The sequence below is a fragment of the Mustela putorius genome, unplaced genomic scaffold (genome assembly GCF_011764305.1).
Source record: "Mustela putorius furo isolate JIRA1106 unplaced genomic scaffold, ASM1176430v1.1 tig00003863_pilon_pilon_pilon, whole genome shotgun sequence".
NCBI classification, from domain to species: domain Eukaryota; kingdom Metazoa; phylum Chordata; class Mammalia; order Carnivora; family Mustelidae; genus Mustela; species Mustela putorius.
In genome coordinates, this window is record NW_025422015.1 from 6,262,731 (window position 1) to 6,275,403 (window position 12,673).

The 12,673-nt window shown below is 46.4% G+C and overlaps 1 protein-coding gene and 1 pseudogene across 3 annotated transcripts in view; one reads left to right on the forward strand and one right to left on the reverse strand.

Annotated features, from left to right (window-relative positions):
- Positions 1-795: 795 nt before the first annotated feature.
- On the reverse strand, positions 796-894 carry LOC123387886 (annotated as a pseudogene).
- A 10,199-nt stretch (positions 895-11,093) lies between these two features.
- ZC3H12D (zinc finger CCCH-type containing 12D) overlaps positions 11,094-12,673 on the forward strand; it is a 36,943-nt gene continuing 35,363 nt past the window's right edge. For 2 of the 3 annotated variants that reach the window (XR_006602310.1, XM_045066248.1), the window contains exons 1-2: positions 11,094-11,335; positions 11,518-11,721. The gene's annotated coding sequence lies outside the window, so the exon portion shown is untranslated. Of the gene's footprint in view, positions 11,336-11,392; positions 11,722-12,673 lie in introns of those variants that run through there. The other variant, XM_045066249.1, reaches the window with a different exon arrangement.

The following is a 12,673-nucleotide window of genomic DNA, read 5'->3' on the forward strand; positions in this document are numbered from 1 at the left end:
ACAGATTTTATTATTATTATTATTATTATTATTTTATTTTTTTGATAGAGCAAGAGCGGGAATACAAGCAGGGAGTGGGAGAAGGAGAAGTAGGCTTCCTGCCTAGCAGGGAGCCTGAGCAATCCCAGGACCCCAGGATCATGACCTGAGCTGAAGGCATACTTTTGAAGGTTGAACCACCAAGATGCCCCTAGAAAGTATTTATTTAAGCAAGTTCCCCCACCTGCTTTATTAGTAATGCCTTTGCCTTTTCTTGTTGTTGTTTGTGTGCGATTTTGAAATCAACTTCCCTGGTTTCTCCAAGAATTCTGTTGGGATTTTAATTGCATTTGCATTAAAACAATAGGAACTTTCATGCAAAAAAACAACATCATAATATTGAATCTTCTTTTCATAAAAATAGCATAGCTCTAGTTTGTTCTTGAAACTTTTAAAATTTTCCTTACGGAATTTTTGCTCTTTTGTTGAATTTACTCCTGGTTTCTATACCTTTTATGAATAAGATTCTATTCTATTATAAATAGTATCTTTTTTTTTTATAAGACTTTACTTATTTATTTATTTGACAGAGCACAAGTGGGAGCAGCAGGCTCCCCGCCAAGCAGGGAGCTGTATCCCAGGACCCTGAGATCATGACCTGAACCAAAAGCAGACACTGACCTGACCAAGCCACCCAGATGCCCCTAAATAGTATCTTTTAAACGTATGATTTTGTTTCCTGACCTATGAGGTCACACTTATCTTTCAACTTTTTATTTTGATATGATTTGAGATTTACAGAAACATTGCAAAAATGAAAATACAGAACACTTTGCTAATTCTCATGTCAGTTTTGTGCAGGGTCCATGCTAATCTCTGGTCCAATTCCAGTATATGTGCTACTGAAGTGAGTACACAAGTTAATGTTTTTGATCACTGCTCTTATATCCAGCCATTTTACCAAAGTCTTATATTTAGAATTGGTCTCTAGGGTTTTTGGGGTCTTCTATGGGGACAATAATGTTATTTGCAAATACACTGGTTTTTTTTTTCTTTTCTTTCCCCATTCAGAAGGTCTGAGATGCAACAGCCAAGTCTGTTGGTGGCTAAACCCTTTGTTTTTATCAAAAGTGCTTTTAATTCCCCCTTGCTCTTTAAAGTTCATTTTTTAATATACCCAGTTCTAAGGAGACAGTAATTTTTTTCCCCAGTGCTCTAAGATCCTAATGTTTTTTAAAAATATTTTATTTATTTGACAGAGAGAGAAATCACAAGTAGGCAGAGAGGCAGGCAGAGAGAGAGGGGGAAGCAGGCTTCCTGCTGAGCAGAAAGCCTGATGTGGGGCTCAATCCCAGGACCCTGGGACCATGACCTGAGCCGAAGGCAGAGGCTTTAACCCACTGAGCCACCCAGGCAACCCCTGTTTGCAAATGTTTTCACCCAGTGTGCAGCTTGTCTTTTCATCCTCTTACAGAGTCTTTGCAGAGGAAAAGATTTTAATTTTTTTAAAGTTTAGTGTATCAGTTTTTTCTTTTACACACTGTGCTTTTGGTGTCAAGAATAAGAACTGTTTTGTCTAGCCCTAGATCCTGGGGTTTTCCTCCTACTTTTTTTTTTCTAAAAGTTTCAGAGTTTTATATTTAAGTTTGTGATCCAGTTTGAGTTAATCCACTTGCTGGAGCACCATTTGGTGAAAAGTCTCTGGCTGCTATTTTAAGGGTTTTCTTTGTCTTTGGTGTGCCAGAGTTTCACCATGATATGTCTAGACACAGATTTATTTAAGTTAGCTTTCTTGGTATATCATTTGTCTCATGATTACAGTGCCTTATTGTATATTACGCCTGATGGCTTCAGATTTTTCATTATTCTGGAAGCTTCTCTGCCATTTTCTCTTCAAATATTGTCTCTTCCCTGTTCATTCTGTTCTTCCCTTCATAATTCCAGTCATTTTTTTTAGTGTCTCCTTCTTCTGTTCTTTGTATATTCACTTTCATGTTTTCCATATGGCTCATTCTGAGTAATTTCTTCATGTCTGTTTTCCAGGACACCCATTATTTCTTCATATAAGCCAGATATGCTATTTAACCCATCCACTGAATTTTTTTCCTTTTTTTCCCATTCACTGAATTTTTAATTTCAGTGATTCATTTTTAGAAGTCTGTTTGCTTCTTTTTCAAGTTCTCATGGTTATTTTATATTTCCTTTTTTCTTTAATCATTTATTTCCATTCATGGTTACTTTATACTGTGTTTTTGACAATTCCAATATCCTATGTCTCTTGAGAATTTAAATCCTTAGTTGTTTTTTTTTTTTTCCTGTTAGCTCTTGTACATAGTGATTTCTTGTGTGTTTTCATTTTTTTAAAAAAATTGGGAATACGTAATTTGGGACTCCTAAGTTATCTAAATTGAGAATGCTTTTCTCCAAAGAGGATTTATATTTACATTTTAGGCAAATCACATAACCTGGAGCCACGCCATTTTGATTTCTTGGCTTATAGTTTCCATGGGCATGCATAGTATAGACCATGGTGAGAGTTAACAAAATATCAGGGGAAACAGTCTGTTTTAAGGTCTATTCCTGTCTCCATCATTGCAGGGCTGGGAAGATGCCTGCACATGTTCTTTTCTAGCCTAGACTTTCTCCAGCAGTGACCCCTTCTAGTCCCTGGCTTTAGGTTCCCAACTCCCTTAGGGCCCATATCCTGGTATTCATTGACATATCTCGTCCCTGTGGTCTGAGGCCTTTACTACTTCGCCACGCCCACCCCCACACCCCACCAAGCTCTGCATGAATGCTGGTGGTTCACTTAACATTTTGTTAATATATTTTTGGGTCTTGAGGAAATCCCTGTCTTCCAATCTCATTGGTGTATTTAAAGTATGACTGGTATGATTGATCTGGCATGAGGGTGTTTTACAGGGGGCTGTTACAGTGGGGGTGGGGGGAGGTGACCGTATTTCCTATTTATTCTGCTTTACTTCTGGACATTTTCTCTGAACTCAGAACCAGGCTCCAGTAACACGTCTTAGTTGCTTTTGCTAAAACTGGGGAAAAAAGAACAAAATAGAGTAATCAAATTGTTTTTTATTAACAACAACAAAAAAGGTTATTTTTTTTAAAGGTTATTTTAAGGCTAAAATTGCCCACTCATTATAACTTTGCTGTGAAGTTTCAGGTCAATCTGTCTTACCTGTTGAATTTTCAAAGGTTTTGATCAGAACTAGCAAAAGCTAAAAGTAGAGAAGCCCTAAGGAGTCACAGCAAAAGAAAGAAATGTAAATAAGCTGCTACTTTCACAAGTGTCTTTAAATAACTTGGTTGTTTTTTAATTACTGAAAGATAGTTTTCCTATCTATGTTTTCCACGCATCATAAAAAATGTTTAATCTCAAGTTTGACATTTCTTCCCCACCTTACTGAGTCACAAAGAATGCATAATAGACAGTAAAATCGAAATCACAGAAGTCTTACCTTTCAGTGGCTGTTGCTATGAAACTGTTTTGATGGGAAATTTTAGAGAAGCTTGTGCTTCCTGTTGTTAAGTGATAGAATACGGAGATCCCCTTAATTTTCAAAATTGTCTATTTTTTAAAGCAAGTAATCTCAGTTATTGTGACTGGAACAATCTTCATTCTTACCCCATGTTACCCCACGCAGGGACTGCCCATTAGGTTTAATTTTGCGTTTGCTTTCTCTCTATGCCTTGTGCATCGAATGGGCAGATGGGGCAGGGCTTTTGAGAGATGTCTCCTGTGCAGGTAAAAGGCTATATGACTGGGACACCTGGGTGGCTCAGTCGTTAAGCGTCTGCCTTCAGCTGGGGTCATGATCTCAGGGTCCTAGGATGGAGTCCCGAGTCGGGCTCCCTGCTCAGCGGGAGGCCTGCTTTTCCCCCTCCCATTCCCCCTGCATGTGTTCTCTCTCTTCTCTGTCAAATAAATAAATAAAATCTTAAAAAAAAAAAAAAAGGGCTGTATGACTATTATTTATTTTGCCTTGGGCACTAGGAAGCTCGAGACACACGGGACTGCAGATAGGGTAACCTACTTTGTATAAGTAAACTATAGACGAAAAGAGAATTTAGAAAGGTGCTGCTTTGTTGTCGTGAATCTGGAACCAGACCACAGTGACCACTGGCTTCTGAAAAAGAGGAAAGTTTGGTTTTGTTTCCTCCAAAAGCAGTTTGGTCTGGCAGAGAGAACTTTGGGTTCTGGGATTGAGAGCAGAGGCACGCCATGGAGGGGAGAGCAATGTGACGTTGTGGCTGAGGCGGAGGATGGTGGAGGTTCCCGGGCATGGAAAGGGAGGAGGAAACCAGGATGGGAGTGTGCTGAGTGCAAGACTGAGAAACTAGGCTTTGATTTTCCAGGCAGTGGAAAATTAGAACTTGTTCCTGAGAAGGGAAGTGGTGCGTTGGGATCATTGGGGAGCTGTGGATAGGATCATCGTTGGGGATTGGCACCAAATCCCTTAGATGGCATTGTGTATGGTTCCTTCAACAATAGTCCCCAATCCAGATTCACATCAAAGCAGGCTTCCCGGAGGAGGTGATGTAGAAGCCAGAATGTGGAACGGGCATCACAGTGAAAATGTGTAAAAGTCATACTGTCCTGGCTACATAACCACTCATTTGGCCTTATAGGAAATAACTGGAATATCCTTGGAATGCTCACGGATAGACCAGCAGAGGTTAGCCACAGGCCCCTGGCCTGACTGGTCTGTTCACATCTGGCCCGCAGGAGACTGCCTCACACCAAGTGGAAAACCAGTCTTGCAAATTCTGCCACCTCAGCAGGTGGAAGTAAATGTATTTTTAACTTTATCATAAATGTTGTTTCATAATTATGTTGATAACTATCTACTATTCATTCTCTGAAAACAAACTAAAGACACACATCCGTGGCCTTTTCTCCCGGCATGTGCTTATGGGAAATAATGTGTTGGGCCTCCCGGTAGAGTGCCCTGATCTTCAGGTCTGTCCTAGGTGTGCAGGCCCAGGTGACCCTGTGTCATGGGAGGACAGCGGCTCTTTGGCCCATCAGCCAACCCTCAGGCCCACGGACTCACCCACCTGAGAGCTCGTCTGCCCGTCCTCCCATTCTGGAGAAGCAGGCTTAGCTGGGGAAATGGTGGCCACGGCTAAGATCTCGGAGAGGAAGGCGGTTTGGGGATTGAGGACTGTGTTCACTTCCTAGAGCTGCCATTACAAATGACCACAAACTGGGCGGCTTAACAAAACAGAAATTTGTTCTCACAGTTCTAGAGGCTGGAAGTCTCACTGTGTTGGCAAGGCCAGAAGGCCACACTCCCTCGCCGCTTCCTAGCTCCCGGTGGTGGTCCTTGGCTCACGGCTGTGACACTCCAATCTCCTCGTCCTCTGGCCTTCCCTGTGGCTCCTTTGTGTCTCTGCATGCAACCCTTCCTCTCCTTTCTCTGACCAACACTGGGTTTAGGGCCCAGCCTAACCCAGAGTAACAACCTTCCTTGATTACATCCGCACAGGCCCCATTTCCAGATAAATCACACTCACAGATATTGGAGATTAGGACTTGAGTGTATCTTTGTGGGGGCACAATTCAGCCCACTGTAAGCGGTGAGGTATTTGCAAAGTCCAAGAAAAGCCTCTGCAGCCCTTTGGCCAGAGGCCAGTGAAGATGCTGTGGAGAGAAAACCAGGTTGAGCCCTAGAGCCCAGGTTTCTAGATACGGGATGTCACAAGGGCTCAGATGTGACCACTTACCACCACAAACATTAGCCCAGGAGAAGCTGCCTTAGTTAACACGTGTATCACCACTCATTCTTGGTCTTTAGCCTGGGTTCCTCTACCTGGTTTTCATAAACCTCACGCCTTTTGATTCATAGTCTTTCTTGTCATGGGGAGAGGGGGAGACCATCTCATATCTCCCTCAGGGCTTTTGTGAGAGAACCACAGAGTCCAGAAGAGGCAGGCTCTCCAAAGTCCCTGGTCATCCATAGAAGCTATGTGTCACAGCAGTTTTAGGAAGATTTTCCAGAATGCCAGCTTATTTAGGTTATAGAGATACAATCTTGTTCTCTAAGCAGAGAATGTCTCCAGGACCAAACACAGACGCATCTGAGCCCAGGTTAGCAAACCAGGCAGTAAACAGCAGGGCAGTGAAGTCAGCAGCCTGGGATGGAGAAGGAATAAAGGAAGTCTGCGAGGGCCCAGGCAGACATTATACTGGTGGTGGTGTTTTTGAGACCATCTGAGACCATCCGTTTTCCCAACCTGGTGGCTTCATTATGGCCCAGAAATGAAAATTATTTTGCTTAAGAAAATAAATAAATAAACAAGTGGGGCGCCTGGGTGGCTCAGTGGATTAAGCTGCTACCTTCGGCTCGGGTCGTGATCTCGAGGTCTTGGGATGGAGCCCCACTTCGGGCTCTCTGCTCAGCAGGAAGCCTGCCTCCCTCTCTCTCTCTCTGCCTGCCTCTCTGCCTACTTGTGATCTCTGCCTGTCAAATAAATAAATAAAATCTTAAAAAAAAAAAAACAAGAGAAAAGCCTGGGTGAAAGAACATATTTATTAATAATTCAGTTAATATAATTTAATTATATTTTATTGTTTAAAGATTTTATTTATTTGAGAGAGGGAAATGAGAGCACGAGCAGGGGGGAACAGCAAAGAGAGAGAGGGAGAAGCAGACTCCCCACTGAGCAAGGGGCCCAATGTGGGGCCCGATGTAGGGCTCGATCCCAGGACCCTGAGATCATGACCTGAGCTGAAGGCAGATGATTAACTGACTAAGCCACCCAGGTACCCCATTTAATTTTACTTTTTAAAATTAAAAGCCTTCTTGAAAAGTTTTTGAAGTTTTTCCTGAGTTGAGCTCTTTACTTCAAGAGTACCAGCCCTCTGGATCTTGCCAAGCTTCCCTGTGCCTCTAAGCCTACACCTAGACTTTCCTGCCACCTGGAATGTCCCAGAGAACTCAGACTAGCCTGTTGTCTTAAATCAGCTGAGCCTTTTTTTCCTCCAGGAAGCCTCCTGTGCCTCTTCACAGAGTAGGGGTTCCCTCTTTGACAGACCTGCTAGTCCAGTGGTTCTCAGTCAGGAGCCCTTTTGCTCTCATGGGGACACTTCAATGTTGGGAACATCTGTGGTTGTCACAATGTGAGGATGGGTTGTGCTCCTGGGTGCTGGTGAGTCTGGAGACCAGAGAACGGGCCAAACATCCCCCAGGGGCCAGGATGGTCCCTGCACCCCAAAGAATTTTCCAGCCCCAAATGTCAGTAGCGCCAAGGTTGCGAAACCCTGCCCTAGGCTAACGTTTAGCACGTTACCATAATGTGACCATAGCCCTTCGCTTCCAGTCTTGCCTCCACCCGCACAGGGGCAGAAATGTTCCGTTGGTGCTGGTGCTCTCAGCCCGGTGCAGAGTGTGAAATGAAACTGGAATGTTCTTAACAGTCTTTGTTGCCTTGATCCCTGTAGCTAAGATCACATCTCAGGTGGAACTCAGAGGAATGATGCATAGATATTATTTAATAAACTACAGTTGTCTCAAGTGCACAATTGTTTTAAATTAGATTTAAAAAGCTGACCCCAGGGGCGCCTGGGTGGCTCAGTGGGTTAAAGCCTCTCTTCAGCTCAGGTCATGGTCTCAGGATCCTGGGATGGAGCCCCGCGTTGGGTTCTCTCCTTGACAGGGAGCCTGTCCCCTCCGCCCTCTTGGCCTGCCTCTCTGCCTACTTGTGATCTCTCTCTCTATCAAATAAATAAAATCTTAAAAAAAAAAAAAAAGCTGACCCCACACAGCAATGACAACTGCTTCTCCGCTTTGCTTCGTTGTCTGCTGTGGGCGTACCCATTCCTGTTGAGAACTGAGAGTGTTGTTTCCCTCGTCTCTGTAGCTCCCTGACCCTGTTTCAGTTTCTCCTGGATGCTAGACTTGGCCGTCATCACTTGCATGAATCCTATCCTCATTAAAGTTTGTGCTCAAAATAGTAACGACCGTCCACTGAGCAATTTGTAGGTGCCAAGGGCTGCTCTAAGCACTTTTCATGCATGGGTTAATTGAATTCTCCTCATACCCCATGACATAGATGTGATTACTATTCCCATTACCCAGATGAGGGAACTGAGGCACAGAGAGAATAAACCATTCATTTAGGTTTCCGCAGCTGGTAGGTGGCGGTCGGTCTGACTCCGAGTTTATGACCTGAACTATGATAATAAGCTTAGATCCTTTCTCATAGCATCCAGCAGACCACATTCCAGATCATGATTCGAGACCTGATTGTAAAAGACAAAACGTTACCACTTTAGAGGAAATACAGGAAAACAGATTTACAATTTCAGGATAGGGAGGACTTCTTAAACAACATTCAAAGGGCACAAATGTTGATGGAAAAGCCCACAGTTTTGACCGCACAAAAGCTAAAATGTTTGCAGAACACCATAAACAAAGCTAAAGGACAAGAGCTGGGCTAGGCCCAGACAGCTGCGGCATACAGGCGAGCTAAGGGCTCGGCAGGAGACTCTGCGGAGGTGACCAGCCGCAGTAAGAAGAAGCCCCCAGGAAGCCGCATGGGCCGCGGAGGGAAGAAGAGGAAAATTGCCTGGCCGGTAAACTCAAAGCGATCCTCACGTTCCTCGCAATCCGGGAAATGAAAGTCAAAATAACCACAAGAAGGGCTGTAGCATTTCTTACCCATCGGATGGGCAGAAAGCAGAATGTGTCACCCTCCCGTCTCCTGGGGAGGAGTCCGATGGCGGAGGGTGGCTGTGAGCTGTCCAGCCAGCCCATCTCCTCTGCAGGCCCCAGGCCGCTGCTGTGAATTCCTCCAGGCCATGTTAGCTTCTGGAGAAAACCCGATACAGAGCAAGACTGTTCTCGGCGCTCCCCGAAGCTGTGGGGAGAGGGGAGGCCACTAGGCCCCAGGGCCCTGCCCTCGGTCCATTGCCTGGGCCTCCCCAGGCCACCGGGTCATCTCTCCGCACGCTTGAGTGCCCCTCCCGGAGAAGGGTCTGTCCCCACACTTAGGATTCCCTGGCTCAACACCTGCGGGCCCTTCCTGAAAGCAAAGACCTCCTCCTCCTGCCGGGAGGGCCAGAGCAGGGCAGGTGCAAGGCCAGGGTAAGCAGAGGAGAGGAGTGGAGGGTGCCAGGCCTGCCCTCCCGCCCTTGTCACCCTTGTCAGGGTGCTCCTGGCTTCTGAGAGCTGTCGCCACCTGCCCTGTCCCCTCTGCTGTCTCATTTCCATCTGTCATGAACACAGGCTAGTTTGGGGTCAGTGACATCCTCATGAAGATCCTTACCTCGGGTAGACCCTATTTCTCATTCACTTGGGAATAAGCAGCCTAAACCATGGCTTCAAACTTTTGACCTTGAGTTGGGCAACTAAGTCATTTTAGCCTGTAAAGGACTCAGCCCAGGTTCCTCTGGATCCAATACCATCACAGGCCCATTCGGTTGGGGGTCCTTTTCTTAGAGGAATCACAATTTTTCTCGTCTACATAATGTCTCCAAGATTTCAGACACAGAATTCTGGGGCCTGTGCCTGATTGGTCGAGCAGGTTCAAACGTCTTTCTTTCCGTGGTGGGGGCGCCTCCGGTCCCTCTCCCCGGCACAGGCACTACTCTCCTGGGGTTGAACACAAATAGAGATCCTTGTTTCATTGCTCAGGCTGAGCTGGTGGTCCGTGCACAGCAGGGTGGCCCTCGGCCCGATTCTCAGAGAATTCCCTCCTGGGTTGGCCTCCCCACCATGACCTCTGAGCTTCTATAGGACTTGAATAGAAAATACTGTCTCATATGTTACTCAGCATAAGGATTTTTAGGTTTTTCCTAAAATGTAATACCAGGAAAATGTTTCTTTCATGGGGAAAGCGTGCATGCTTTATTCAGGATCTGACAGCGGAGAGGCCCCTGGTGACAGTATAGAGAGAGTTCTTGGGGAGCTCGGCGGTCCTGGATTTCAGTCCTGACCCAACCCCTTACTGAGTGAACTTGGGCAGTTGAGTCACCCTTTCTCACCCCAATGATCCTGTCTCAAAGCGGGAATAATGACCACGAGGCCATCAGTGGTTGTGGCACTAGGACACGGCGATGGAAGGCTCCCAGTGCAGTACTAACCCAGCCGTGGTTGTCCTTAGGAAGCCCGTTGTGCCAGGAAACTCCAAGCTGGAGCTAGTGCCCAGAGGAAGTGACTCTTTAAACTTAGGTTCTGACACCATGTTCGATTTTGTTCTAATCATTCTAAGTCATCTCTACCCTCAGCATGGGGCGGGAACCTGCAGTCCCGAGATCAGGGGTCATGGGATCTACTGACTGAGCCAGCCAGGCACCCCCTGTTCTAATAATTTCTGATTGTACTTTGTTGGCAATGATCTTATTCCATCCATGTTTTAATGTTCTAAACTGCCTCACATCTTTTGTGGGAGACGGGGGCACCTGGGTGGCTCAGTGGGTTAAGCATCTGCCTTCAGCTCAGTAATACCCCAATACAAGCGAGAGTGCCCTGCGTCTGGGGACCAGCATTAATTTGGAGACTGGTTGAAAGCACTCCAAAAGAGCAAAGGATTGCGGGGGGAAATTGTGGGAATCGGGGAAATTGTGGGAATCCTGGCTTTCCTGTGCAGATCCTACAGTCCTAGGATCGAGCCCCACATCAGGGTCCCTGCTTGGTGGGGTGTCTGCTTGGTCCCTCCCCCTATTTGCTCTGTCTCTGTCTCTCAGATAAATAAATAAAATCTTTTAAAAAAGAAAAAGAAGAGCAGCAAATTCCAGTAAACTTGTGCCATTCCTGAGCTCTCAGATTCTAAACCCAACTTGACCAACTTGTCCACTGGGTGTCCTCAGGCAAGTCACTTTAGAGACCTGTCACTGTTGGGAGGTGGAGGTGGGCCACTTGTGATGCCTGTTTTCTGCTCTTACTCTGACCCCATCGGGCCTCCCCAAATGTAGGAAACAGATGCCAAGTTCAGAGTGTGCTGCCCCTGGCCGCTTGGCAGATGCCCTTGTCAGGTGGGCCCCCGGTCAGGCTCCCTGCTCCGTGGCTGGAGAAGCTGGCACCGCCCCATCCAGAGCCACATCATGGACACTCCCCATCCTGATGCAGACGGAAGCCCATGCCCTGAGCCAGAAGGCTTCTGTGACTCATCTGGGACTCTGACATTAGGGCCAGGGTCCTTCTCTGCGCCCGGGCGCCTGGGCACCCCGAGCTGGTAGGCATTCCTGTTCTCTCCTGGACGCTCGTCATTCCTGCAAGCTCGTCACTCCTGCACGCTTTTGTTCTGTGAAGTCAGGAGCACTGACCCTCCTCGGGAGCACCTCGGAGCAGATGCTCTTCTCCGCTGAAGGCCCGAGTGGAAACGTGGAGCGGAAACTGTGAGCGCGTTTGTTCTCTGAGTCTCTCCTGGCTTTCCTGTGCAGCCTGCCCGTGCCCTCAGAGAGATTGTTTTGCATGTGGTTGTTAAACTTTGATTCGGTGACTCATGCTGGGGCGAAGGCTTCACATCTGCCTCCCTCATTTGATTACTTTCTTCTTTCCTTTTTTTTTTTTTTTAAAGCACAAAGCAAAACTACCTTGGCAGTTGAACGTGACTCTGGCATCCAGGAAGGGGAGCTTTGGCGTGAAGTGCCTCCTGATGGCAGTGTGGCCCAGCCAGGCTGTGTTCCCCCAGCTCCAGTGACGCCTGGCTAACTGGGAGGACAGTCGGGGCGCAGAGGGGAACTGGAGCCCACCGTGGGGGCTGGAGCTACGTGTTCTGCTGGTGAGTGCCTGCCCCAGCCATCCGTCATTGTGACAGGCCCCTTGCAGACTCCGGTCCAGGGGCAGAGGAGAGAGACAGTACTGGGGACGGGGGCAGGTTGGAGGGCTGTTCTTGGATTAGCATTATTTTGAGCAATTTCATTTCCTGTGTCTTACATGATGTTAAGCATGCAGAGAAAAAAAAATTAGATGAAATCCTTGCTCATTTTAGCACAATTATATTTACTTTCAAGAGAGCTTTCATAGGAGAAAGATTAATTGGAGGAACTCTTCAGTTTAAGGAAAAACTCCCGCTGGGATCTTTTTATTTTTTATTTTTAATTTTATTAAGATTTTATTTGTTTATTTGACAAAGAGAGAGAGAAATCATGAGTCGGCAGAGAGGCAGGCAGAGAGAGAGGAGGAAGCAGGCTCCCCTCTGAGCAGAGAGCCCGATGTGGGGCTTGTTCCCAGGACCCTGAGATCATGACCTGAGCCGAAGGCAGAGGCTTAACCCGCTGAGCCACCCAACTGCCCATCCTGCTGGGATCTTTGAAGATATTTTAATTTTATGAAATCAGAGGGTCTAGAACTCTCAGGCACATTTTCAACCTGTCTCAAGGCTCTTGAAAGCAGATCTTAGACTAGATACTGATTTGTGCGTGTCTAGCTTCCTGGCTGATCAGGAAGATCTGGGAGAAGCCCCAAGCCCCATCTCCCCCTAGAGGATGGCTCTGTGGTCTTCGAGAAGGCCCATGAGGATATGGAAATAAATCGTAATGGCAGGCACTGAAGACAATTTTAGCTAATTCCCTGTGGCTATGAGAAACCTTAGCCATGCCTTTGAGATAATGAAGTGCCCTCCAAGTCCAGGTGATGCCAGCCCAGGAGCTCAGACACCTGACACGTGAATAGGGTGCATGTGGAAGATAGTAGAGGTGGTTTTTGGAAAAACTTTGGTTCAGAGCTGCCCT